The 27,832-nt window shown below is 43.6% G+C and overlaps 1 protein-coding gene across 1 annotated transcript in view; it reads left to right on the top strand.

Annotated features, from left to right (window-relative positions):
* The window catches only part of LOC309659935 (uncharacterized protein), a 159,437-nt gene that overhangs the window by 46,593 nt on the left and 85,012 nt on the right, over window positions 1-27,832 (top strand). The window lies entirely within an intron of this gene.

Below are 27,832 nucleotides of genomic sequence, written 5' to 3'. Positions count from 1 at the left end.
CCTCTGTAAATTAAGTTCCAAGCCTGTGTGTTTATGAGAGCAGACATCTTCAATAGGATTAACTACGTGCTGGTGTGGATATTTTGTTTTGCTTCTTTTCAAACAAAATCTTATTGATTGGCTACCAGTGGAACTGTATGTATCTTACCCTATCCTTTCTTTTTGCCTTTCTTAGCAGGTGGGAAAGAAGCAAGGTAGACAGCAAGTCATATTCTCTTTCAAGTAACCTCATTTTTCATACAATGGCTAATTTCTTTCTTTATGCTAAAGTAAGTCCATGGTTTAAAGCAAAAAAAAAAAAAAAATAAGGAAGGAAGGGAGGAAAAAAGGAAGAAATTTTGTAATAGAATCTGATTTAAGTATGTTTTAAAAAAATGGAAATTTATACCAGACAAACAGCTTTAGTATATCTAGATCATGAGTTAAGCACCACCCACACTCATTTACCAAAAAGGAAAGATGTGAGAATCATAGATATAAATACATTTTTTTTCCTTATGTGAGGAATCAAAATCTTTACTAATGAGACTTTGCTACTTTAATTCAGGTTAGAGTCAGTCCATCTTCACTGTCCATCATCAGCTTCTTCAAAGCTGTCTCCATTTCTTGCCAAGTTGGTGAAGTAATGTCTTGTGACTGACTCAGTGTATCAGTAGACCAGCAATAAAGGCATCACTTGAGAGCTTGTGAGAAATGCAGAATCTCAGGACACCCCTCAGAATCAGAATCTTCACAAGATTGCCAATTGATTCACATTCACATTAATTAAAGTTTGAAAAGCACTGAAGTAAAGCAGATTTGATGGTCAGACAGCCTTGGAAGTTCATCTCAGGTGGCATGAATGGGATGCTTGTTTCTGTAGGAATCTTAAAGCAAATATGTGGGTGTTGATGAATTGACAATATAAGATACCCTTATCTTGCAGACCAGAGTCCTGAATAATGCTCAAGACTGCAAGAGCCCTGAAAGAAATGCCTGCAGCCTTCCTCTTGGGCTCAGGAAATCCCTCCAAGATTTAGTCCACCCTCCAGCCCTCACTCTTTTCTGTCGCTTTGCTCTCCTCCTGGACCTTCCCTCTCTGCCCTTCTACAGATGCCTGCTTTAGACAGGCTGGCAGTGAGTTCCTGCTGCTGCCCTTTGAGTGCCTCTCAACACCCTGCACGAGGCCAGGCTCCAGGAGAGGAAGGGCCTGGAACTCTGTGTAACCCAGGCATAAATTGCCCCAGAGAGCGTTTTTCTCTAGTATGTCATCTGCTGCTGTCTTCACTCTGTCATCTTTCTCAAAGCCATCTGGAGAAACGTAATTGCTATAAGTATTGTATTTATTTCTTGTTGGGATCTGTTATTTTCCGATTAGGCTTTTCTTAAGTGTATCTTCATTTTGAATAGAAAAAAAAGACTAGTGCTCATATAAAAGAGCAAAGACAGCAGACCAGGAACAGGCAAACCATTTTGGTGTGATGCTGGGTTCTCCTTAACCCTGAGAACCACCAATGACATCACCGTAAATGTTTTTTTTTACTCATGCATTCATTTTCAACAAATATTATTGAGCTCCTACTTGTGCCAGATGCTCTTCTATGGAGTGCAGGTATTTTGGTGATCAAAACAGAATCTCTTTGTCTTTCCGTGATAGATATTTGGGGTGGGTAAGGAAGGAGAGAGAGAGAACAAAAATGAGTACAACAAAACCTCTGGCCTCAAACCTCCAGAGTAAGTGGCATGATCTAGGCACAGATATGAGGAGGAAGAGGGGAAAATATGGGAAAGTAGAGGAGAGGAAGGCAAGAGGTAGAGAAAGAAGTCAGAAAGACATGGGAGTGGTAGGGGATGCCAGTCACAGCCACTGCCCAAGCCATGGCCGTCACAGCTCATGGGCTCCCACCCAGGCGCTGCGGCCAGAGGGTGCATTTCTTCTTTGGAGGGAGGAGAGCTGCAGAAGGAAAAGACACTAATAAGCCAGAGGCAAAACAGGCACTTAGTAACAAGAATCCTTGTGAAGAAAGGAAGTTAGGAATCAGATTATAACAAAGATATAAGTTGGAATTTTAAAGCTCAGTAATTTTCAGAGGTTATAAGGACGCGTCAGAGCCTCCTGCTCTGAGAGTTCCCACAGCCCTGTGCAGCAGTCTCACAAACACGCCAGGGTGTGAATATGGGATCCTATGTGTATATGATGTGTCTTGGGATCGTGGGGGGCACAGCGCTTGGGCAGAGGGAAAGAAAGAAGGCAAGGCCATTAAAACCCTTGCTGAGAAAGGTATTTCTTGTGCACAAAAAAGAATCAGGCCCCTCGCTCCCTACTGAGCCCATTTCTCCAGCCTTTGCCCGAGCTGTCAGGCATGAATCCCTGTAGCATTCCGTAACTAATTGACAGTAATGGGGGCCATTGGGAGTCTAAGAATACATGGCATTGCCCGGCATGCACTGGAAAGAAGGGGGGGGGGCTGCCTCGGGGGCAGCTGTGGGGAAAATAAAGGCTGTCTTGTAAACTTCTTTTAATGTGAAGGTAAGAGGTAGAAAGTAGGGAGGAGCAGATTTAGACAAACTTCTACTTTAGCCTAAAAATAAAAAATTGTAAATCCCCTATTTTATCCTGAGCTAATATTCCAGGATACTAAGTTTGCCACAGAGAAGAAACAGATGGAATTTCAGTTAACCCCAGGGCCCCCTGTGAAATCTATATTGTACCCTCTGGATTTACAACATATTGTAATATATGACTGGAGCCTCCGGAGGTTCCATCGCAAATCAACCCTCTTTATTCCAGGGGTTCAGAAAACAGCTACAAAGGCCCACTTCACAATCAAAAGTGGCCAGCTTTTTACAACTTCATCCTCAGAGTTGAAATCAAATTTTTAAATTTTACAACAGATCTTCTTTATTTGAGCAGTCTCATGTTGTTTTGAGGGGACATTTATTTTTTCCTTCTATTAATTATGATGTTTATGTGCTAGAACTGTTTAGCCCAAATAGAAATTTGTAAAAAATACACCACTTATCACACCTTGAAGAATGATTCACCACAGACCCTTGGTAAATTATCTCCCAAGGATTTTTGCCTTTCTAGAATGTAGTTTTTAATGGTAAAGATATTCAAAATAAAAATAAAAGCAGTTGCCTCTGCTATGAATAGCACATGAAGGTGTAAATATTGAAATAACTTTTAAGAATTCCAAGTTGTTTTTCAAAGCCAGAATTGTTTGTCAGGTACCTACAAAGTTACAGCTTTGACTTTTATTTCTTTGCTTTTCTAGTATTATTGGCCTTGCCTGTCTGCATTTGTTCTTCATTTCAAAAATAATATTTGCATAAGCATTCAGCTTTTCACACACACAAACAAGTTTCCAAATTAGTTGTGGCTTTTTGATATCAGGGATAAATTTTCAGCACATTTTTCTCAGCATGCTACTCTTCCCCAAAATTGAACGTCACCTCAAATCTTTCATGACCTTCTGCAGAGATGAGTTTCCTCTGTGCTGTAGTGCAGACGCTTCACTCTTCAGGTTGCTGCTCTGTTGTCCAGCATCGTTTTATGGAAGATTTGCCCGCAGACTCCTGGGGAATATCTCTAGGAATCCAGACAAGCAAAGACCTGTACTTTGAGAAAATGTCATTTTGGAGAACAGAAATGTGTCTTTTTTAAAAGAAGACTAGGGGGCTTCCCTGGTGGCGCAGTGGTTGAGAGTCTGCCTGCTAATGCAGGGGACACGGGTTCGAGCCCTGGTCTGGGAGGATCCCACATGCCGCGGAGCAACTAGGCCCGTGAGCCACAACTACTGAGCCTGCGCGTCTGGAGCCTGTGCTCCGCAACAAGAGAGGCCGCGATGGTGAGAGGCCCGCGCACCGCGATGAAGAGTGGCCCCCACTTGCCGCAACTAGAGAAAGCCCTCGCACAGAAACGAAGACCCAACACAGCCAAAAATAAAAATAAATAAATAAATAAATAAATTTAAAAACAAAAAACAACAACAACAAAAAAGAAGACTAGGGGTTGAAATATGATGAGAAAGGTCTTCCTCCCTAAGGTCACCATGAGGAACTGAGGACCAGAGGGCTGTCCTTGGAAACTCTGTCTATGGGACTCAGATGCTGAGAGCTGGAAGGACTAGGAAGAGACGTCATTTAGGCAGTGAAGAGACTGTGTGTCCCCACTCCTCAGTTTCATGGAAGTTAAGCAGAATTCAGTGAGGCAGTGGCAGGGACGTTCCTCTCCAGATTGTCAGGAGAGCAGAGTTCTCGAGCCAGCAGCTCTTTTTCTCCACCAAAACACAGCCTTGGAGGAACACATCAGGGAACACTTCTTTTTCCCTTTATCTACCAACATGTAGCTAGACCAGCAGGGGCTGTTACATGGTGAGGACATCCAACCAAATCAAGCAGAGAGCCTTCATGTGGCACAAGGACTCTTGTGGGAGCCACCAGGGACACTTGAGGGCTGGTCAACCCACTCTTCCACGAGGTTTGGAATATTGGCTCTAAGGTTGGAAGAGGGTCTTTTTAATGGAATAAGCCCCTATTTCTAGTGACATTGGTTTATCCCCGTAAACCACTCTTTAATCAGAAAAATATATATATATAGTATCCAAAACATGCCTGTTTTGGATCTTAATATCAGGCAATCAAAGTTCATTTTAATGTAATTATTAGGGTTTTATTTCCTCATCTGAACAAAAACATGGATTTGTTATTAAACCCAGACCAAACATTCATTTAACCTGTCTCATTTCTATACTAGATATCATTTATTTTGCAAAGAGCAAATATGTGGTTACTTAAAAATAATATACCAACCAAATATTAAGAGTGACTGAGTTTTTGTTTGCTTTTTTTACCTTTTGTGTGTATTTATCACATACGAATAATAAAAGTCAATACTGTAGTATTTGCTATGTTCCAGGCACTGTTCAAAATGCTTTATATGTATCAATTATCTAATCATCACAGTTCTCTATGAGGTACTATTATTCTCCTTTCCAAAAAGAGAACATTAATGACATGAGGAGTATTCTGAGAACATAGATGTTTCTCAGCCTTTAGAATTTATGGCCAAGTATCAGGTTTTCTGATGGCCTGTTCATTTGCAGAGTTGAAAGTGACTTATCTTTTAAAACATAGTCAATATGGTCTTTCTTCTTCATTTTTCCTCCCCTAACTTCTCCAAGTCTGCCCTGAACTCTACACTATTTACAACGTATTTAAGACTCCCTCAATTATGTTTGGCAATTTTACTTTTGTTCCTTCTATTTTTATTTTTATCCTATTAATTTCCTATTCCAACACCAGCAGAAATTAAAGCAAGATAAAAGGAGAAGGAAAGGCTAATATAAGAGGTGTTCTGAAATCACCTGGTTTAAACTTCACAATCAGATAACGTGGGACATGTATTCTAAATAACTCAATTGAAAAAAAAATATGCTTGGTGAAATTTTTTGCTATTATTTTACTTTTTCCTTGTGTATGTGTTTTCTGGGTTGGTTTAACTATTTTATCATCTCTTTTACTGAAGACTCAAACCATGATTGTTTTTAATCTCTTTGCTGAACCAAGGGAAGTGAGTACATTAGACCAAACAAGTTTTCTGTTAGATCTTACATACTAGTTTCTTCCAAAAGTCTTCACTGACAAGCCTTTCCCAAAGGTATCTATTCCTTTCTTTGAATTCTCTTGGCATTTAAGTATATAGACAGCACCTCACCACCAAGCTTTTGTTTATTATCTTGGCTTGGGATTGTTCTCTATTTATTTAAGTGGCACACATCTTAGCCAAGGAAAAGGGCTATTCTTTTTCTTTGCAGACTCTGCAGAGCCTGATTTTATAGGTCAGACAATTTGATGAGCTGAATTAGAGACAGTGCTATATATAAATGACATATTTCCCTAAGTATGATTGCTGAGCACTGAATTGATTGGGAAACTGGGCCAAGTAGACAAGGTATCACATCTAGAAGAGGAGAAATGTTGGTCTGGACTGTGCCAGATTCTGGCAGATGGAAAGATAATCTTAGGTGAGGTCAGGAGCCCAGACAGCAGCAGAAATGGAGCTGGAATCCAACCTGGGCCCCTTTGTGATGGTGGGACCAAAGGAGGAAGACTGTCCAGAATATTGGAAGATGCTGAAGTTAGAGACCAGAAGTAAGACTGGGTTTTCTCTAAACAAAAGAAGAGACATTCTCCGTAACATTTGTAGAGAAGAGTCCAGGAGAAACATCTGCACTGAGAATGGAAAGCCAACCCATGGGATACCGGAGACGAAGATGTTCAAAGAAAAGCATTAATATGGTTGAGTGACTTGCCAGGAATGTTTGACTGGGCTATTATGACAAAACTGATTCCAGGATCTGATTTTTGTGGTTTTAACAACACTTTATCCATTCTCTGCAGATTGCCCTCTTTACCATAAGTATGAGTTTTGACCTTTCGTTCTTTTTATCTTTGGAAGCTCCAAGGAAATCATTGTTTAAGGAGGATCAGACTCTGCCAGAGCAGAGTCACACCATGTGGACTGTCCTGAGCTTGCCACTGGCACCGTGGCAATGACAGCCACTCAGGCCCAACAGTGTTACTATTTCAGGCTATATCTTCTTCTGTATATTAGCAAGCTGTTTTTATGTCTTCAGAAATCATTTCTGCCTGTCATTAAGATTGATAAACTAAATTGGCATTCATGTAGGATCTTTCCAACAAGCATCTAAAACTCAATAATGACAAAAGAATCCCTCTCTCTCTTTCTCTTTCTCTAATTGACTTTATTTTTCGAGCAGTTTTAGGTCTACAGAAACATTGAATGGAAAGTGCAGAGTTCCCTTATACTCTCTCTCCCTCCCCATTCCCTTACCTCCTTCCTCCATAGTTTCTCCTGTTATTAACATCTCGTATTGCTGTTGTACATTTCTTACAACCTATGAGCCAATATTTATACATATTTATTAACTAAAGTCCATAGTGTATATTAGGATTTTATACATCCTATGGGTTTTGACGAACGTATAATGAAAAGCATCCACAATTACAGTATCAAACAGAATAGTTTCACTGTCTGAGAAACCCCCTGTGCTCCACCCACTCATCCCTTCCTCCCTCCCTCCCTGTCCTCTAACCCCTGGCAATCACTCATATTTTTACTGTCTCCATAGTTTTGCCTTTTCCAGAATGTCATATAGTTGGAATTGTACAGTATGTAGTATCTTCAGATTGACTTCTTTCAATGAACAATATTCACTTAAGATTCCTTCATGTCTTTTCTTGGCTTGGCTTTTCTTTTTATCACTGAATAATATTCCACTGTCGGATATACCACGCTCACCTACTGAAGGACATCTTGGTTGCTTCCAAGTTTTGGCAGTCATGAATAAAGCTGATGTAAATATCCATGTGCAGATTTTTCTCATTTTGAAGTTGAGTAACAGAAGCAAGCCTCCCAGAATTCAATATCCCCACACTTCCCCATCTGACTCACTGACTGGCTGGCTCCAAGGCTCTAGGAACTGATTGCTCACAACCATTCTTGGTTGTCCTCCAAGCTTAACATGCAGAGGTTAAGGTCATAGTTATGTCCAAATGGCCTGATGGCTGATCCCAGCCCAGGGCAAGATGAACTCTCAGATATCACCATTGTGGAGGAGAGGCAGTCTCAGCTGACCCAAAGGAACCTATTCCACCACAGCCTTTGGCCCGTGGAGCTTGGACTTCTGTCTGAGAAGTCACTTGGAAATGCCATTTCCAGCCACATGCTGCAGACAGACCACTTTCACCTTCTGAAGCCAATTTCCAGCTAGCTAGATGCTACATTTACAGCCCACCCTTAACACCTTCCCACCTGTGTGTGTTTTTTTTTAAAATATAAATTTATTTATTTATTTATTTTTGGCTGAGTTGGGTCTTTGTTGCTGCACGCGGACTTTCTCTAGTTGTGGCAAGCTGGGGCTACTCTTCGCTGCAGTGCATGGGCTTCTCATTGCGGTGGCTTGTTGTGAAGCGTGCCGGCTTCAGTAGTTGTGGCTCATGGGCTCTAGAGCACAGGCTCAGTAGTTGTGGTGCAGGGGCTTAGTTGCTCCGCAGCATGTGGGATCTTCCCGGACCAGGGCTCAAACCCGTGTCCCCTGCATTGGCAGGCAGATTCTTAACCACTGCACCACCAGGGAAGCCCCACCTGTGTGTTTTTGAAACCTGCTTCAGCCTCAGGAAAATAGTCATCATGAAGTTCTTAGTTTCACTTAAAAAAGACGTTCTTATGTTACCAAACCTGGGTCTGCTCACGCACTCTACACAGCAAAACCAATATACTGACACCAGTTGTCATGAAGGAAAGTACAGTGTTTACTGCAGGGCACCAAGCAAGGAGAACAGGCAGCTCATGCTCAAAAGACCCGAACTCCCCAATGTCTTTCAGGGAAGGGTTTTTAAAGGCAACATTTAGGGTAAGGGTTTCAGGGGGCATGACTTTCTTCTGATTGGTTGGTGGTGAGGTAACAGGGTGGTGTTTCAGGAATCTTAATCATCAACCCTCTGGTTCCGACCAGTCTGGGGTCTGTGTGCTTGTGGTCAGCATGTAGTCACCATCCTCCACCTGGCTAGGGGGTCTTAATTTCTGCAGAACAACTCAAAGATATGTGTCAGATTGTTATCTATATTCCTTGAGGAGGAACTAGGACTGTTTCATCACTGAACTATTATTTAAGCTATCATTACTTTTCTTGTTTGACTGCTTGTCCTTTGTTTCTGCATTCCCTCACTTTCCTAATTAGTTAACTGCTTGAGTCTGCTCTTTGAAACTCAGGGAAGGCCTAGGAGACTAAAGCCTTTTTTAAAAACAAGAAATGGGGATACGAAAGGGCTTTCATACCTGGGAGGACCCCATAGGGTCCTGCTTGGTTTTAATCCCCCCTTTTCTTTGATACTCCTCAATCCTGAGAGTAACAAGGGTGAGACAAGAAAGGGAATAAAGTTTTAGATAGAGAGGTTCATTATAAACACAGCAGGGGAATTCGGTTTTAGGGGGACTCAGTTTCAATTAGAACCCTCCACTTTAGATTTCTCCCATTGGTTCCTTCCCTATGTTAATGTGTTATCCTCTTGACATCTACATACACTTAAAATGCATTTGGGGTGTTTTCCTATGAACATGGGGGCTTCCACAGGAAAGTTGCAGAGGTGGTCTGTCTCCTCAGGCTCCTCTCTTGGCCGCTTCCTTCCCAGCCACCCCCTGGGGCCTCTGTGCTCACCATAGCCCCACCCTCAGCCCTCACGGGATCGCTCACAACCCGCACCCAGGCTCTCTAGTCACCCCAGTCATCCCGAGCAGTAAAGGGATGAAAACAGCTTAAGCATCTTCCCTCCCTTAATGCATTTCAAAAAGGGACTGCTAGGATCAGCCAGGAGAAGAGTAGACACATGAAGCTTCGAGATACCTGACCCCACCTCGAGGTGGAGGCACTTTGGCTCTCCTGCGACGGGGAGAAGGGAGGCTCCAAACCCCTTAAAAGTTTCCTTTCCAGGTTAGCTCTTCACTTAGAGGAGCCTGAACGTCTACTGGAAACTGTCTCATCAGGTAATTCACCTCTCAAACATTCCCTGAAGGGAGTCTGATTTTCAGTTTTCTTGGGGTGATTCTTTGGAGTTCACAATCCTCGCTCTTGTTCAGAGATCTGTTCCCGACTAGCTCCTGCGTGAGGAATGCGTGCCTTGTGCTGGGTGTCAACAGAGCGGGCTTTTTCCGGCCAGGCCCAAGCGCAACCTCTCCCTGCCTTGTTTAACTTTCTGTGAAATGCGGCCGACAGCGCCCAGTATGAGAGTGCCCATAAAAGTACACATTAGCACTAGGGGAGAGGGGTGGGCACTGTGCCTGTTAAAGGCAGTCAAAGGAGGGCAGTACGAAGGGGACTTTTTGCGACAGCAGCGGAGGCAGGAAACGAAGTCGCAGGAAGTGGGCATCAAATCTTGGCAGTCCTGAGGAGGAAGGCGGAAGACAAAACGTGAAGAAGCGGTGAGGGTGAACTGAGTGAGATGGTGTAATTATGATGTATTATGTGTGCCAGGATCTCTGTGGCTATGGAAATAAAGAAGGAAGTCTGCTTTCAAGATCTGGTTTGGCAGTGAAAAACAGTTGTCTGTTTGTCATTCAAATAGCAACACTGGGTTTGAATTGGGAGAAAGCCATTGATTATCCTCCTATCAGAAAACTCTTGAGTTAGCACTACCTTGTTTCATAAGCAGAATAAGCAAGGAAGGAGGCTCTAATGTTTGCACAATCTGCCATGTTTGCTGAGCCACACTTCCAGGGGATTTACATGCATTACCTCCATTTAGGGAGGTATCTCTATCTTAAATGGCAGTCAATGAAAGCAAGAAGGGTTAAGTGACTTGCACAAGGACACATGACTAGTAATTTTAAAAGTCTTGGTCCAGCTGTTTCCAAAGCCTGTCCTCATGCTATGTAGTTGATTGGAATTCAGCTCCCCTACTCCCCTACTCCAGACCCTCCTCCCACTAAGACAACGGTTGTCCCTTAGGTAGAAGGAGCTTGAAATTTTACGATTAGAGATTTATCCTTTATCTAAACATTTTATTCTTTAGTAAATTTCTGCTGAGAGGAATGAGCCATTAAAAAGTTTAGCATTAATGTCTTCCTTACTGAGAACGTATTTATGAGATAATTTCCTGCAAGGAAATTTTGATCATGTGCATGCAGAATGGGGGGCAGTCAGAAAAGGGACAGAATGAGAGACTGACACAGAAGAGGGAGGCAGAGATGGAAGACACCTTTGCTTAATCCTCAAATTTTTGTGCTACCCGGGGGAAGCCCTCCCCCTCCCAGCTTCTCTCCCTGTCCAGGGAACTTAAGGGTAACTGGCTAGTTCATCCGAAAGGATCAACGAGTGGGCAGAGGCCAGAGAGGAGAAGGCTGCCAATAGCAGGGATGGGGGTGGGGGCAGTGAGGTGGAGACAAAGGGGGAAGTAACTTTTTAAATAAAAAAATGATAAGGGATGAAGAGAATGGCTAATCCTGGGGAACCCTGAGAATGCCAGACCGCCAAGCAAGGGCCTTTCTTTTTTTCACTTTCCTTTTTCTTTTCTTTTTAATTTCCTTTTATTTAATTTCGCTGCAGCACGTATAATCAATTACAGCCTGAATCGGGATAAAGGGAGGGGAAGCACTTTAATTCATAAATCAATTTTATACGGTCATCAGTCAGGTTGTGAATGCAAATACCTCTGTCGGTTTAGGTTATTCAGAATTAATTGACTCCCACCGGGCTGGGCTGCAGATGGAGAGGGGCTTTCTCACAAAGTCTCCTTGGGCCCAGCTTGGGGGCTGCCTGCTTCCGCCCTTCCCCCTCAGGCCCTCAGTCACCACCCTTTGCTCCTTTACCCTCTGGGCCCCAAACGTGGAGATGATGGGGGTGGGCATCCAGCAAAGAAGCTGGGTGGATAAGAGCCCAGAAAGATTGTTCGAAGAAGGAAGGGGATACACAGAAAGATGAAAGACCCCAAACAAACCCTCTTCAGCCCAGGCCCTGCAGAGACACCTTTATGTGATTAGAAATGCTTAGCTTTCAAGGGTCTGCTTTTAAGTTCTCTTGAGCTTCTTAAATAAGAAAGAAAAAAGAAAACAAATGGAAAAGCCAGAGCCCCTGGGCTGAAGCTGAAGGGATATCATTCAGAAACCACCGGGTTGCAGTGGTTCCTGCGGCTGCCAGATTTGAGCAGCTGCGGAGCAGCCCGGGAGAGAGGGCGAAGCGCCTGCAGGGCCCAGCACAAGTGAGGGCAAGGTCCTGCCCAAGCACCTTAGGCTGACGGGCACGGAGAGCCCTGCTCTGTGGACCCACACCACAGCATGCGGAGAGAAAGAGTGAATCAGGTGTAGGAAGGACTACGGCTGCCTAGCTGGGCAGCACCTGTTTCCTAAGTCAGGGTCTTCTCCCACAGGAGTTCACGCTAATTTGGAAAAGACACACACCTACCCACCCGTACATTAGGCCTACGCTGTCCTCTACTTCCCAGCTAGCTACAACCCTGAGTGTGTTGCTCCAAATCAGACTGTTTTCGTGGTTTTCACCAATGGCCCCCACGTTAGACTCACCTAGGGAGTTTTTTGTTTTGTGTGTTTTGTTGTTCGTTTGTTAATGCCGATGTGCAGGAGGTCCACTCTTAATAAATCCTGCTTTAATCAGGTCTTGAGTAGAGCCCAGGGAATTGGTGTTTTTTTTTTATAAAGTTGCAGGTGAGTCCAATGTACAGGTAAGGATAGAGCCACTGAAGTATCTGAGAACCACTCCCACCCCCAGGCCCCATGCTCTCCCCGAAACCCAGCAGTGGTTCTCAAAGTGTGGGGCATTAGAATTGTATGGGGAGGAAAAAAATTGGTAAGGAAAAGAAAAGAAAACAAGATAAAATTTGAGACTACATATGTTGCAGATTCCCTGGTCCCCTCCAGACACAGTGAATCTCTGGAAAATTCTGTAACTTATACAAACTCCCAGTAAGTGTGGGAACCCCTGCTGGGGCAGAGCACCAAGATGTTTGCGCTGCCTTTATTTGAAAGCAAATCCTACCCTGCTTTCCTTTGCTGGGCATCACATTTTGCCTTCACGTACCAGTTCTGAGTTTGTGAATTCTGCCAGAGAGCTCTCCTGAGAGACCCAAACCTGAATCTGACACAAAAGGAAAGCAATCCATTTGATGGGATGATCTTAAAGGTTGCATGTTCCCAAACATGGGTTCTTAATCCATATCGAGCCTCTGAAAAATCAGCTGCAAAATTCTTAACATATTTTTAACCAGAACTCAAAGAATCAGCCCCTGATCTTTAATACAGTAGCTTGTATGCAAATGAGCCATATTTATTTATTATAAAAGGCTAAGAGGAATTCTTGGAGAAATGTTCCAGTTAGTCGCTCATTTGTATTTTACCATATACTATTGGAGGCAGTAAAACTGCCTTTCTTTAACATTCTCAGTACCTCAGACTTCATTCCCAAGTCAGACTAGACTTCCTCTCCCAGAAGTCTGAAAGTCTTAATGGAGATTAAATGTGTGTTTTCTCCTGCTGTACTTAGCCAGCAGCAAAGAGAAATTGTGGGGGGTTGGGGGGTGCAGAATGAAAGGGCACCTTGTTTGCAAAGCTCTATGTTTCTAAGGTAGAAAACGAAGACGTCCATTCGGGGGAAAAAGAAATCCTTAGACCATTAAGGCAGTATGCCAGGGAGATTAAACATACTGCCCAGCTTTGAAACAGCTGCACCACTTACCTTGGACAAGACGTACAATTGTGTGCCTCAGTTTCTTCCTCTTTAAAGTGGGAATATTAACGGGAGCTACTCCATAAGGTTGTTGTGAGGATTAAATGAGATAAAGGGTCTAAAAAGCTAAGCAGAAAGCAAGCTCAGTAAACGGCAGCACTTACTTCGACTGAGAGAAAGCATGGATGAGAGGTTTCTGAAGAGTGCATCAGCGGGCCTCTTGGTCTGAATTGGTCCCCCCAGTAGCAGCATCCTTGGGAACGTGTTAGAAATGTGCGATCTCCAGCCCCATCCCAGAACTACTGATCAGAAGCTCTGGGGGTGGGACTCAGCACCCTGTGTGTTAACAAGCCCTCTGGTGATTCTGAAGCACCCTAAAGTTGGAGAACCACAGGGTAAGTGAAGGGCTGGAGGCTTGGCAAGCAATCAGAAGGTTCTTAGGGTCAAGCAGTTTGTGGTAAAGAAGGAGGTTGGACTCGACTCTCTGTATAGGAAACAGGAAGATGGCTTACACGACTGTGTTTGGGATTGGAAGGAAAGGCAGCTTAGAGGGACTGCGGCCTGGGGTGTCCAACCAAAGGATGAGATCTCAGCAGGAACCATAACACTTTGTACAACAGCACTGTTTGCAAAGCCCTGCCCCAGGCGACCTCTCAGACCTCGCAACCTCAGACTGCCTTCCCTCCTCCACACTCCCAGCCCCTCCCCAGATTCCAAGACCCAGGGGCGCCTCCAATCCCATGGCAGCCTGGGACATCAGCAGACTGCACTGCCCACTCTGTTGCCAGACGAGAGCAGCAGGGAAGTCTGAGTCTCCTGGCCTAGACTTGTGCAAAGAGGGCAGCTCTGCCAGGAAAAGGGTCCTAGAAGGGTAGTCTCAGCCATGCTGCTTTGAGATGCCAGTGGAGTACCTTCTCCCTAGCACTTTCCTTCTCCCACAATAGGATTCCCAAGAGCCAGAAGGTGGAGATGGGGGGGAAGGCAGTCTGGAGGGGTGGAAACAAAGGAATTTGGAAGTCATCTATATAAAGGTAGCTTTTTTTATAAGGTATCAAAAAAAAAAAAACAAAGAGGAAAGAGAGAGAAGTCCAGGGGTTTCAGAGAGAAACCACATATTCAGATCTATAAGAGGCTAAAGAAGGAAAAGCAGGCACAATTAGGAGCCAAAGGGGTGGTTAAAGTGCCCTGTTAAAGATTTCTACTTCCATTCCACAAACAATAATTGAGCACCTACTGGGTTCCAGGGACTCTGCTATACTCTGAGAGACAGAAATGCATAAGACACAATTCCTGCCCTGCAGGAGCCTTTGAAGAAAGACAGAAGAAAATAGAAAAATTGTGCACGTTCCTTCCAAAATAACATCTGAAGAAAAGGAGAAAACAAAGCAACTCCCAAAGTTTTTTTTTAAACATTTGACTTAAATTTGAGATTTGGAGTTCGGCAAAAAGGCAGAGTGCAAATTATCCACTCCCAGCCCCTCTCGTTTACACGCACATACATACATGCACATGCACACGTGCACGTGTACACACACACACACTTCAGCAGCAGTCGTGTCCTTGTGGAGCTGGCCAGTGAAGGATCCGCCTTCCAGTGGCTGCTGGCCCTGCCACAGGACTTTAGTCTTGATCAGAAAAGCACTAGAAGTTCATTAAAGAAACAAAGCCTAGAGTTTCTGGTACATAAGCCAGCTCCAACCTACCTTCCCTTCGATGAGGTAAAGGCAAAGGAGCCTGACAAACACAGATCTAATTTCCTGTGAAATGCACAGGGGTTTAGAAACTAGGAGAGGAGCAGGATTTAGACAAATACATTTTGCATTTTATCACACAAGATACATAAAACCCTTTTGTTGTGTTCACTAGGCCCAAGGCCCCCTTAGTTTCAGCCATCCTTGACTGGCACCACATCCTGTCTTGAGCTCAGCCCTTCAGATCCCCCTCCCTTTGGGCTGCCTCTCCTCGGGGAAGAGAAGTTAAGGCAACTTCATTGGTGTGGTGGCCGGGACTTAAGTCACATGCTTCCCAAGATATCTGTCCCAGTGGTCACTTTCCCAGATCACTGTCCCACTTTCACACTTTCTCTAAATGTAAGTCAGTCAGTTATTAGGGTGGGGCAAAAAGGAGACCCTAAAAGGGGCCCCTTTGTTACTCTGCATGCATCAGCCCCCAGGTACTCCTGGCATCTGTTCTCTTGCTCCCTGAAGGAAGAAATGAGTTTTTATTCCCTCTCAGGTCTCTACTGATATTTATTTCCCAGGTCAGTTCCAAACAGCCAAATGAATTTTTTAGAAAAACTACAGCTGGAGTGTCAGGGTCCAGGTAACAATATTAAAATAATCGAGAGAGGAAAAAAATCTCAGAATCCCTTGGGTGTCTTTTTCACAAAGTTTTCTTCTGGGCATCCTTGCACACTCAGGGTTATTCCTTGTTTCCCTTCTGTTGTTCTCCTTGGCCATCTTCCCTGCCACTTCTTTTTTTCTCTGTATTGCTCCCCAAAGCACAAGCTATGTGTGTATGATCCTGAACAAAGTTGATTCCAAAAGTTTTTTTTTTTTTTAAGAATGTTCCTTAGACAAAAAACAACCCTGGCTGCAGCTGGAGGCTGCTGGGATTTCTGTGCCTTGTTTTCATGCATGGCCCCTTTCATGAAACCCAAGGGAATTCATGGGGGTGGGGTGGAGGAAAAAGAGGAGGAGGAGGAAGAGAGGCGTGAACCTTTACACCCAAAGTGGGACCTTCTGAAGAATTTACAGCGTCTTTTCTGGAGACCGTTAGGGTTTATTGCCCCAGTACCAGCAGTTACAATGCTCCGTGGAGCTCAGAGCTGAGCCCATGCCAAGGATCCCCTAGCTCGCTAAAGCTGGCAAGAGGCCAACTCTAAAGCAAGTTCACTTCAGGAAGAGAGAGGGAGCTAGCTTAATTGGGAGGCGGGTCGGAGGAGAGAGAGAAACCCAGGGAGTAAATAAGGCATTATCAAGTCACAGCTTCGGCTCCGCAGTCAAATAAAGCTGACTTTGGGTGACTTTCCGCCGTTTACTAGCTTCTGATATTAAACAAGTGATTTAACCACTCCAAGGCTGAGCTTTCTAATCTGTAAACCGGAGCTCATAGGAGCACCTAATTTATTGGATTATTGTGAGGATTAAATAAGGTAAATCCTGTAAAGAGTTTAGTACAGTGTCTGGTTCACAGTAAGAGCTTAATGTGTATTATTTTACATTGATATGATTATAAATAATGGCATTGCAGGAAAGGAGAGGCCACCAAGTTCACACATTTTCTAAAGGAGAATGTGTATTACGAGACTTAATTTCTTTCTTACCTCTAAACATTGCCTTCTATGGCAACTCTCCCAGCCACGTCTGCTAGGTACCTTGGGTGTGAGGGGAAAGACCAGTAAAAAAAAGAAGAAAAGTGAGAGAAAAGAGATGATGCTAGCAAAGGAGATTTATAGGGAGAAATAACTGGAAAAAGACATGAGAGAAAACTAAGTGAAAGAAAAGAGAATGGAAATTGTCAAAGATGGAAAGAATTTTTGCAGCTGGATACAGACTAAGCAGGAAATGTGGATGAGAGGCAGAGGAGTCTGGAAACGTGCAGGGCTTGGTTTGCCGGCCAGTGAGTCCTCTGGGGAGGTAACAACTCCTAAAAGCCATGAGCTTGCGGGTATTTAAAAAGAACCTAAGCAGCAGAGCAAACCTTCCTGCAGAACGTATAACCCCTCTGTATACTTTCTGTCAGTCACAAGTCCTCCTTCCCAACCCTCCCCAAGCCATGGATGAATGCCCCACCTCTAGCTGCACAGCCTCACACCTGCAGACTTTACTGTACTCCTGAAAGAGACTTGGTTCTCCAAGATAATGTTTGACACTTTGTGCTTTGGGTGGCTGTGCCGCAAAGGGTTAAATTATCCCATGCCTGGGGCTTGCTAAATGCTCCATAGTGTTTGTTGAATGAGTGAGTGAATGAATGAATGAGTCATGTTGAGGCAGGCCTACGTGACTGCTAAAGGCTACAGGGTTTCTTCCTCGGGGGTGAGGGGGTGGAAATGTTCTGGAATTAGATAGTAGTGGTGGTTGTACAACCTTGTGAAGCTACTAAAGTTGCTGAATTGTACACTTTAAAATGGTGAATGGTATGGTATGTGAATAATATCTCAATAAAATAAATATAAAAGCATAAGCTACAGCCTTAGAGAAACAGTCACAACTAGCGCTTATCTTCCAGTTTGCTCTTGACATTGGGTCCTCTTCCCATCCCTTTGCTCCTTCTCAGAACATAAGGGCAGAATAATTACCTTAAAAAGTCTTTTCAAGTTTTCCTTGGATTTTCAAGTTCCCATGAAACCTAAGTGAGACCAAAGTTGCTTAGATCTCATCGAAACGAGGTGGCTAAATAGGAGGGGCACAGCCTCCTCTGGAACATTTCTCTAGGAGCTGTGTAAACGTTTCCTGCATGAACACAAAGATTCACTCTCTGCGTGAACCTCTTCACATCGTCCCAGCCACCGAGGCTCAGCCGCTAAGAAATTCTGGGAAATCAATGGCACTGTTACCTCATCTTAATGTATGTTAGCCTTAAGTGCTTTTATGAAACACCTTATCTTCCCTGACAGTCAGGGGCCTTCAAGTGAGCAGAAATGATTTTCCAGATGGGGTGAAGTAGAACAAAGTCTAGCAGTAGATTCGTCTGCTCTTTCAACCTCCCCACACAGAGGACCTATATACACAGAGATGTCTTCCTGGTGTTGGAAGTTACTGTTTGCTATGGACACTTCAGTTTTGTGAGATTGTGTGGTTAACTTATGCACAGCACACTTCTCAAAGATTTTGTGTGGAGCTTATTTCAGTGGCTTGTTTAGTACTGGCAAAGGAAACTCCTAAATCTTAAGCACCATTTAATACATCAGTAGCAGACTTTTTAGACAAACAGGATTTCAGGTTCGAGGGCTGCTGTCTGCTCTATTCCTGTCAATTAAAGAGGGAATGAGTCCATATGTGTCTGCCTCCCGCTCTAAGGTTTGGGCCAAGTACTGTGTCTCCGAGAAAAACTGAAAAAAGCAGGCTATCTTCTGTTTCAAGTTCCTTCTCCAGCATCCAATCATGAACAGAATAAAAATGTAAAAAAGTGAAATGGTACTTAAACCTAATCTTGAGCAAAAGAAACAAGCATTAACATCTTCATTCACTTTCTGTAAACTGAGAGGCCCTAAGAGTTTCTGAAAAGTCCACCCAATCATTCTTCATAACTTGTCATGACTCACTGAGAATCTCAGTTACCAAGCCTACAAAGTGAGATTTGATCTTGATCTTAGGTTCCTGGTGTTGTCACTACCAAGGCCCCCATTCCTCTATGTTGGCAATGATGTCATCAGCCAACCAGAGCCTCAAATCCCCATGAGCTCTCAGTGCTAACAACTGAATTGCCTGACATCATCATCAGTTGGGGAGTTTGTTGAAAGTTAAATGTATGATTCCTTTTAAACTTTTAAAGTTGTTGAAGTAAAGCTTCTAGAGCCACTATTTTTCTCTTTGAGTATCCCCCACCTGTTCAAGGACCCCAGATTGGAGCTTCACCAGATAATCTGTGAGGCTCTTGCAAGCTTCAGAATTCTCCAAGTCTAGAAATCTGAGGGTGAATGAGTAAATCATGAGTGACCTGGATTTGCCCCTCCTTTCAGCCTACCCTGAAGATTCTCTGAAAAACAAAACTGCCCACTGGCTGGACTTTCCACTCAGAACCAGTCATTACTGGCTTCATAGTTAGGGTAAAACAATGCAAAATCAAGGAAATGGTCATTATTTGGATTTAAATCCTGGTTGTTAATTTCCTCCAAAAGCCTTTGGTCTAGAAATTTAAGGGAAACAGCTCCTTCTTTGTCTTTTCTAACAAACTTTGTGACTGTAGGAGATGAAGAGAGAGATTCTTATCTACTGCGCCCCAGGTAGTAAACCATAAAACTCTTGAGTTCATTGAAACCCTAGAGAATGCTTGCACAGAGGGAATCAGCCATGCAGCTGAAATTCAAGAGAAAGGCAAAGGAAGAGAAAGAAGGATGTCCAGGAACCCAGAGACGCTATAGCTTCTTTCCCCAGTGCCTGTCCTCTTGTAAGCGGCAGAGGCCTAGATCCCACGCTCAACCCCTCTCTCGTATACCTCTTAATAGTGTGGTTTTCTAGACACTGTGGGTGGCAACCATTTATATTAAACCTCCATTAGTGCAGAAAATCCAGAGTAGCGTTCTTTGCTATAAAGAAAATGGCACTGATGTCAGCAGCCCTTCTCACAGTGGCCAGCATGGTTGCTTTTGCAGTCTCCAGTATCAGCAAGCTTGCAGTGTGGCTTATCTTGTCCTCTTTTATTAAAGTTTTATATATATATATATATATATATATATATATACATACAAATATATGTGCTTTTTCAGATTCTTTTTCCTTATAGGTTATTACAAAATATTGAGTATAGTCCCCTGTGCAATACAGTAAGTAGGTCCTTGTTGGTTATCTATTTTATATATAGTAGTGTGTATATGTTAATCCCAAACTCCTAATTTATCCCTCCTCCCTTTCCCCTTTGGTAACCATAAGTTTGTTTTCTATGTCTGTGGGTCTATTTCTCTTTTGTATATAAGTTCATTTGTATCATTTTTTTTAGATTCCACATATAAGCGATATCATATGATATTTGTCTTTCTCTGTCTGGCTCACTTCACTTAGTATGATCATTGATATATCACATCCTACTTCTTACATTTTCCCCCTTGGAATACCAGTTTAAGACCATGCACGTTGCCATGTGTTCATCTCTTCTGCTGCTTCCAATTGCTGCCCAGCACTCCAGGGTGGTCCTCCATTGTACTTTATCTATCTAGCTTCCTGACACCACAGACAGTACTAGAATAAGCATCCTTGTGTCTGTTCCCTATGGCATATTGTAAGCATTTCACTGGAATAGTATGTCTAGGGCTAAAACTGGCGGGTCATTGGGTTTGTAAATATTTATTTGGCCAAGTAGAGCCAGGTTGCTTTCCAGAATGGCTACACTATCCGTGTTTCATCAGCAGCATATGAGGGTCCTCTGAAGCCACGTCCCTGCCAACACTCGGCATTATCTAGCTTCCTCATTTTACATTTGAGAAAAGGAAGCTTGGCATGAGTGGATCCTCTTCCCTTTTACCAAGAAGAAGTAGATGTAGCTTGGGGTACTGGAGCCTAGACTATGCCAAGATGCCTCTATGGCCACATAGAAGAACCATGTGGTTTCTTACTCTGCATTTCCTCAGTCATTTAAGTATGTCCCTTACCCTATCTGTGCATCAGTGTTCTCATCCCTTAATTAAAGGAGTAATATTTGATGATGTCCAGGGTTCTTTCCAAATCTACAGTTCTCCAACTCTGAGCACTCTTTTGTCCATCACCAGCAATTGCCTCTGCCTGTAACAGCATCCAAGTGTCTCTGTGGGCTTCAAGATGTTGGAAATGACAGGCTGTTCTTTGTACCTTTTCATCTAAGTGACAAAAGCACCTAAGGAATAACCAAGCACCCACACTCAATGCTATCGCCTTTCATATGAACCTCCTCTCCCAGTCTCTGCACCCTCGACTGAGACAATGCCCAGAAATAAAAGACAAGGTACACAGTGTACTTTTGCAAAGTCCAAGAGTATGTTAAATTGGGCTTTGTTCCAGTCTGAAAAGTTTTATTTCCCCTGTTCTGGTGAGGGATGGATCACATTATTTCTAAGCCAGAGTCCAAATACAGAAATGACATCACCCAAACTGGGAGAAGCCAAAGGTCTCTCCTCAGCCATTTCGTGAATAAGGGATGGAGAACTGGTATGAAGTTGGGGATCGCTCTGAGAGATTTTATGGCTAAATATTCACTCCCCACTTATTTCTCTGTACTGGATAAGCTGCTGCAGGCTCTTCTGGCTTCCAGACACTGCCTGAAAGGACTGTGAGTGCATGTCCGTGTAGACTAGCCTCTCCAAGATTCACTTCTGACATCTCCCTCAGGAAGACCGGCCCTTCTTGAGCCTCATAGATGGGCAGTCGCTTTCCACCAGCAATCTCCACGTTTAAACCTATCAGCCCCTTCCCATGTCACATTCTTGTCAGGTTTTCAAATCTCAGAGACCTGGAGAGGCTGTATTTGGGGCTGAGTTTCGGCTCCCTGTTCTCAGGAAGAAAGAGATGAAGTGCACCACTGGCCACAGAGGGAAATTCCAGGGTGAGAGGTCTCAGGTCCTAGGCTGTCGTCCTCTGAGCTGGTATCTCTTCTGTCTCCTCTCTCTCCTGAGCCCATATGGTTCCATTTTGGATACCCAGTACACCGCTGTCTATCCCAGGGTTGTAAAGGGCAGGGTAGGAATTGTTACTGAGGGGTACTCAACGAGATGCTCGTGTGTAATTCAAACATCTTGTTATCCTAAACAAAGGACTCTCAGCTGGCTGTTTTGCTCTTGTCCCAGTGGGCCCCTTTGTCAGCAGCAGGATTCAATCTTCTCCCTTTGATAGCCAAGTTGGGATATTTATCTTACTTTGCTGTGGCCCAAGATCTGCTTATTGGGAAGAGCTGCTTAGCCAGTTTGCATCAGCTCTGCTGGGACCTGGATGGGAAATTCAGTATCAGCCCACATGGAATATTGTTCTGGCTTAGCTGCAGGATTAGGGTTCAGAGTTCCAACATACTTGTCTTCGCTTACTCTGCAGGGTCACTGCTAGGACATGTGGGGCCCTGCACCACTCAGGCTGGTAGGGGAGTACTCAGGTCTGGGACTTAACTGCTTTTTTTTTAACTTTAAGTAATAGCATGTTATAGCAGAAAAAGCAGTGCCCGGGGAGGTCCAGACTTTATTGAACTCACTAACTGAGATAAGTGAACATTATAACCAGCCTCATCAATTCATGTCAGGTTTTTGACCAAAAGAGTTTTGTGAAAAAAATGTTGTGATTTTTAGAGCTCCTTTTCAGATGTGGAAATTACAGGTAAACGATTATGGAGCTAATTAATGGAAAAAGCATACTAAGCCTTCGGCACCAGAGGACAGAGATTCAAATCCTTTCAGGCTGATTTTGGGGAAGTCACTTAATTGCTCTGAGGTTCAGTTTCCTGAACTGGACTGAACTACCACCTTGTCATATTGTTTGGAAGATTAAATGAGACATGGTATGTGCAGCATAGGTTAAGTTAAAAAAAATAACTTAATTTTAGGATATGTGGAGGGATGAGGGATGAACTAGAGCAATGAAATGTTGGAAGAAACAAGAAACAGATGTGGGGAGGGCAGTGAACCATATGGAAAACCTTAATTTGAGAGTGTGAAGGAGCAAGGGAAAGAAGAGTCTGAAGAATGGAAACTTGCTAGTGGGCTAGGTAGGCTCCAGGGAAGGCCAGAGCCTCTAAAGTAGGTGCCTTGAGCTGTATATAACCAGAACATAGCGCACTGGAGCTAAGGGATGGGCGTAAGGTACAGCGGAAAAAGTTGAGACACCACTTGGGGACCTGCCTGTTGGATATACAGAGAACCAGTCAGTGTGTCTCTCAGCATCAAGCAAGTTTTTCCACTAGGAGCACCTGACTCTTACTCACCTGGATGCATGTCTACCCTGCGATTTCATTGCACTTGGAGCCAGGTGACTAAATTCACATTGCCCAAAAGCCCCCAAACATAAATGAGAAGTAAATTATGACATTTGTTATACAGTGCATGCCTACCCAAAGTGCCAGACACTGGGCTAAGGCATTTTACACCCATCACCTCCTTAAATTCTCACAGCACCATGAGGAATGTATTATTTTCCACATACCATAGATGAAGAAACTGAGGCTCAGAGACACTAATGATTGCCCAAGGTCACAGAGCTAGCAAGTGGCAGAGCTGGAATTCACCTCTAAGTCTGATTGACAGCACGAACCACTACAATGCACTTCCTTACTGCTGGTAGCAAGAAATGTCGTAGATTTTATATGAGAAATCCCTAAGCTCTCAGACACTGGAAATGGAAGGCTACAGTGGTGGAGCTTTTGTGGGAAGGACCTTGGCCCCCTTCACCACAGTCCTTCCTCTCGGCCGGCTCCCAGTTCCCGGCTGATGCCCACTAGGCACAGCAGGCACAGGGAACCCACAATCCTTTTAAGGACCCACAAAAATGTTTTAATTTGTCATAAAATCAGAAGAGAAAAACTAATATAATTTATTATATTCAAAGAAGTTATAAAGGATAATTTTTAATACTTTTATGTGGAGGAAAGGGCACACAAAAGGCCCATGAAAACCATAATGCAGCCCTGCCTGCTTTCTTAAATAATCTGGAAAGTGTATGGTGTGTAATTGCAATCCTTGCGTAGCACCACCTCCTCTTTCATTCATTTGGGGAGTTATACCATTCTAGAAATCCTTAAGTAGGGAACATGCTTTTCTTGGCAGGCTGTTCTTTTCGGCTGACATAGAAGTTGATACAAATATATCTAAATACTCAGATATACAAATGTGACCAGATACTTAAAGCTTAATATTCACAAGCTATACCCAAGAATTGCGTACCCCAACTTGTCCATGGACATAGATTCATAAGCACCACGGGGCAGCCCTAGAACCTTCACTGTAAACATAATCACCAACACACACAAAGACACACAAACACACACACACACACACACACTTCTCCAACAATAAAACAAATAGACAAGGAGCCAAGAAGATCAAATTACTATCCCATGAACAGTTAAAAAGAGAAAAATCCCAGATTTGCAGTCCAATCTGTGGTAGGTAAATAAAGGATCAAGAGGGGGTGGGAAAAAGAATAAGGCAGTGCAGATTGAGCCAATGCGTTTATTATTATTATTTTTCAAGGTCCAAGACCAGAGCAGTTATTAATGATGGCTCTCAGAGTCTCCCCAATTAGGCATCCCCTCCCTGCTCTTTGAAGGATTCCAGATCTGTACAAGCCAGTAATAACATCAGGTTTGAGGATTGAGTTGGGGGTCAAGACAAGGGGAGAAGGGGAGGGGGTAAAAGCTCTGTGAGGGGTTCCATGATTAAAAACAAGCTCAGAAACAGCTGAAAAGCCAGAAAGGAAGCTATCTCCTTAATTGGACTCCTTTCACCTCTTTCTTTCCCCATTCCGCCAACAATTCTCCTCCCTCCACAGAATGTATCCAGGCAAAACATTTGAAAGGGATTATCTGCCCTGTTCTTCAAAGCCAAGTTATTTTTGGTTAATTGGGGGTGAAAATGTGAGGCAACCTCTGAGCAAAGATACCCTGAAGTCCTGCCTGTTTAGAATCAACAAATCCCAAACTCATACCGGTAAGAAGATGTATACTCATAATGGAGCCTCAGGCTTCAATATGATTCCTACAATATTCATTTATCTGGAATGTTGGGAGATTTAGGTATTTTGGTTCACTAATTCATTCCACAAAGATATAATGCCACCTATTGAAATAATAATGATAATAATAAAGTGATAACTCTGTGCCTGTGCTAAGTACTTTATCTGCAGTGATCTCATTGAATCCTCACAGCTCCATGAATTAGGCACTGTTAATTACAGAGAAGGAGTTGTACAGAGGAGGAAACTGAAGCTTGGAGACCTGAAGTAACTTACCCAAGATCTAGGAAATAGATCAGATGCACTGTAACTCAGATCTCTCGTTGTGTAGTTTACATTGTGGTTTTTTTTTCTCATTACTATTCATCATTTAAGGTTCTTTCCAAATTTTAACTACTAGAAATAACATGGCAATGTACTCTTTGTACATAAAGTTTTTCTCTTATTCCTGATCTTTTTTTTTTTTTTTTAAGAATAAATTCACAGGAGTAAGATGTCTGGATTAAATGGTTTAAATATTTGTTGACTCTCACTATGTATTGCCAAATTGTATTTTTAAAGGTTTTGCTCATTTACACTGGGAACATCACCATACAAATGACCCATTTTTCTCAAATCCTTTCAGACACTGTCTATTTACTGATAAGATTTGGCTGCTCTCTGGCCACCATTCCACGATCAATGGCAAAGGTTCTCAGGAATTCTATTTTAGTGGCCAGTAGCATCCCAAGGCTGTGAACATGCTGGATTATAACAGGCTGTATGAAGGCCATTACCTCTTACCCCATCTCCCATCTGTTGGCCAATACCTGTAATTCCACCATTAGGGACTCATCCTTTTGGCTTAAGGTTTAGAGTTTTTCTAAAATGTCCCCTGGAAGGTGTTACTTTTAAATGGCTATCAGTTATTTATATTCGGTGTTGAAGGAACAGAACCAGGTTATTTTGAGAAGGAAAGGAAGCCAGGGGACAGTGTTTGGAGTTCTGGGGGCATGGGGTGGGAAAGGGGGTTTGGGGAGGGACTGAGAGCCAAGAAGAAAGGTGCAGGCTTCCCTGGTGGTGCAGTGGTTAAGAATCTGCCTGCCAATGCAGGGGACCCAGGTTCGAGCCCTGGTCCGGGAAGACCCCACACACCACGGAGCAGCTAAGCCTGTGTGCCCCAACTACTGAGCCTGCGCTCTAGAGCCCGCGAGCCACAACTACTGAGCCCGCGAGCCACAGCTACTGAAGCCCGTGCGCCTAGAGCCCGTACTCCACAAGAGAAGCCACCACAATGAGAAGCCCGTGCACCGCAATGAAGAGTAGCCCCCACTCGCCACAACTAGAGAAAGCCTGCTCGCAGCAACAAAGACGCAACACAGCCAAAAATAAATAAATAAAATAAGTAAATCTATAAAAAAGAGAAAGAAAGAAAGAACATGCAAGTCTGTTCCCTCCCCCAGTAGCCAAGGGTACACTTTGTTTTTCCTCTCCAGTGCTGTGCATAGGAAGGTAGTTTTCATTTATTCCTTTATTCATTCATTCCACAAAAATTTTTTGAGTGCTTACTATGATGTAGACAGCATTACAGGTGCTGGAGAGAGATACATCCATGAACAAAACAAAGTCCTTGCCCTAAGGATTGCTTACACTTTAGTGACAGGAGACGGTCAAACAAATAAACATATAATGTGTCAGGAAGTAATAATGCTGTAAAGTGTTGTTTCTAAAGAGGAAAATTGTCAGAAGCCAGTCTCTGAGAAGGACTCCGGGGATAGATAATCTCCAGACTCAAGGATGTGGGGCGTGTATGTGAGACTGAGGGATATGGCAGGAAAACAAAAATCACAGGCAAATCACTAGCAAACAAGGCAGCTTTCTGACTCTTATTAGACAGTACTCGAGACCCCCTTCATTTCTCCCAACGAAGATTCATGATTTTAGTCACCAGATCCCTCAATTGGCTGTAAGAATGTGAAGGATGTGTGTAAAGTTCTGTGTGTGGATCCAGTGTATTGTTCTATAGCAAGAGACTCTTATTAGACAGTACTCTAGACCCCCTTCATCTCTCTCAACGAAGATTCATGATTTTAGTCACCAGATCCCTCAATTGGCTGTAAGAATGTGAAGGGTGTGTGGGAAGTTCTGTGTGTGGATCCAGTGTATTGTTCTATAGCAAGAGACTCTTATTAGACAGTACTCTAGACCCCCTTCATCTCTCCCAACGAAGATTCATGATTTTAGTCACCAGATCCCTCAATTGGCTGTAAGAATGTGAAGGGTGTGTGGGAAGTTCTGTGTGTGGATCCAGTGTGTTGTTCTATAGCGAGAGCAGCAGAGCTCTTTCAGGCTTCCCTCTGACAAGTGCCTGTGGTGAGAAGGCTGGAAAGCCTTGGAAGTTAAGACTCTACCTAACCCGCTGCTGTGGAGTTTGGGCCAGGCCCCTAACTGCTCTGCCCTGGGCTTCAGTCAAGTCCAATTAAGCAATGCGAGGAGTTTAGACTCTAGAAAGAAGGTCTCCATGGTCCCTTCCAGCCCTAGTCTCTGTCTTCTACCTCAGCTTGCATTTCTGCCTGTGAGCCTTCCAAGTAAACAGCAGGATTAATCCATCAGCTCAGCTGGGCTGGGAGAGGAAGGGAAGCAGGCAGAAGAAGTATCAATGGTATTGCACTCCAGTGAGCACTGAAGAGGCTCCATTCATGGACCAACAAAACCTGGGAGAAGCCTCGGACTTAATCTGCCAAGGAGGCTCCAGCAGTAGGAACAAAGGAAATCACAACCTTATTTGGCAATCCAGGCACAGCTTCTGTGTTCTCCCTGAGACCTGAGCCCACCAGCTCCCCCAGTGCACGTGCGCACGCGGCGTGTGCGCACACACACACACACACACACACACACTGTGGGATTACAGGTTTCCAGAAGGAAAGGGGAAGACAAAGAGGCAAAGACAAGGCACCTGAGGAGTTAGGTGATAGCTGATATAAGAACCTCATTTTAACACTACCTTTTAGACCAGGTTGTAGGAGCACTTGTAGTTTAATTTTATAAAATTAAGATCCTTTTTACACTTAATAACCAAGGAGCACTTTGATGAGGTTCAAAATGAAACTCTTGCACGGACTTCTGCATGAAACCTTTTAGGGTCCTGAAGTAATTTACGTTTCTTAACACATTATGGCGGTTACAATACTTTGTACCTTTCCATAGAACCTCTAGCTAGGCATTTAAAAAAATATTCCGACACCTTTCTAGTGAAGTAGGTTGGGATTA

The sequence above is a fragment of the Balaenoptera physalus genome (genome assembly GCF_965194825.1).
Source record: "Balaenoptera physalus genome assembly, chromosome: 4".
NCBI classification, from domain to species: domain Eukaryota; kingdom Metazoa; phylum Chordata; class Mammalia; order Artiodactyla; family Balaenopteridae; genus Balaenoptera; species Balaenoptera physalus.
Note: the sequence above shows the minus strand (reverse complement) of the source record. Positions and strands in the feature narration are given on the sequence as shown.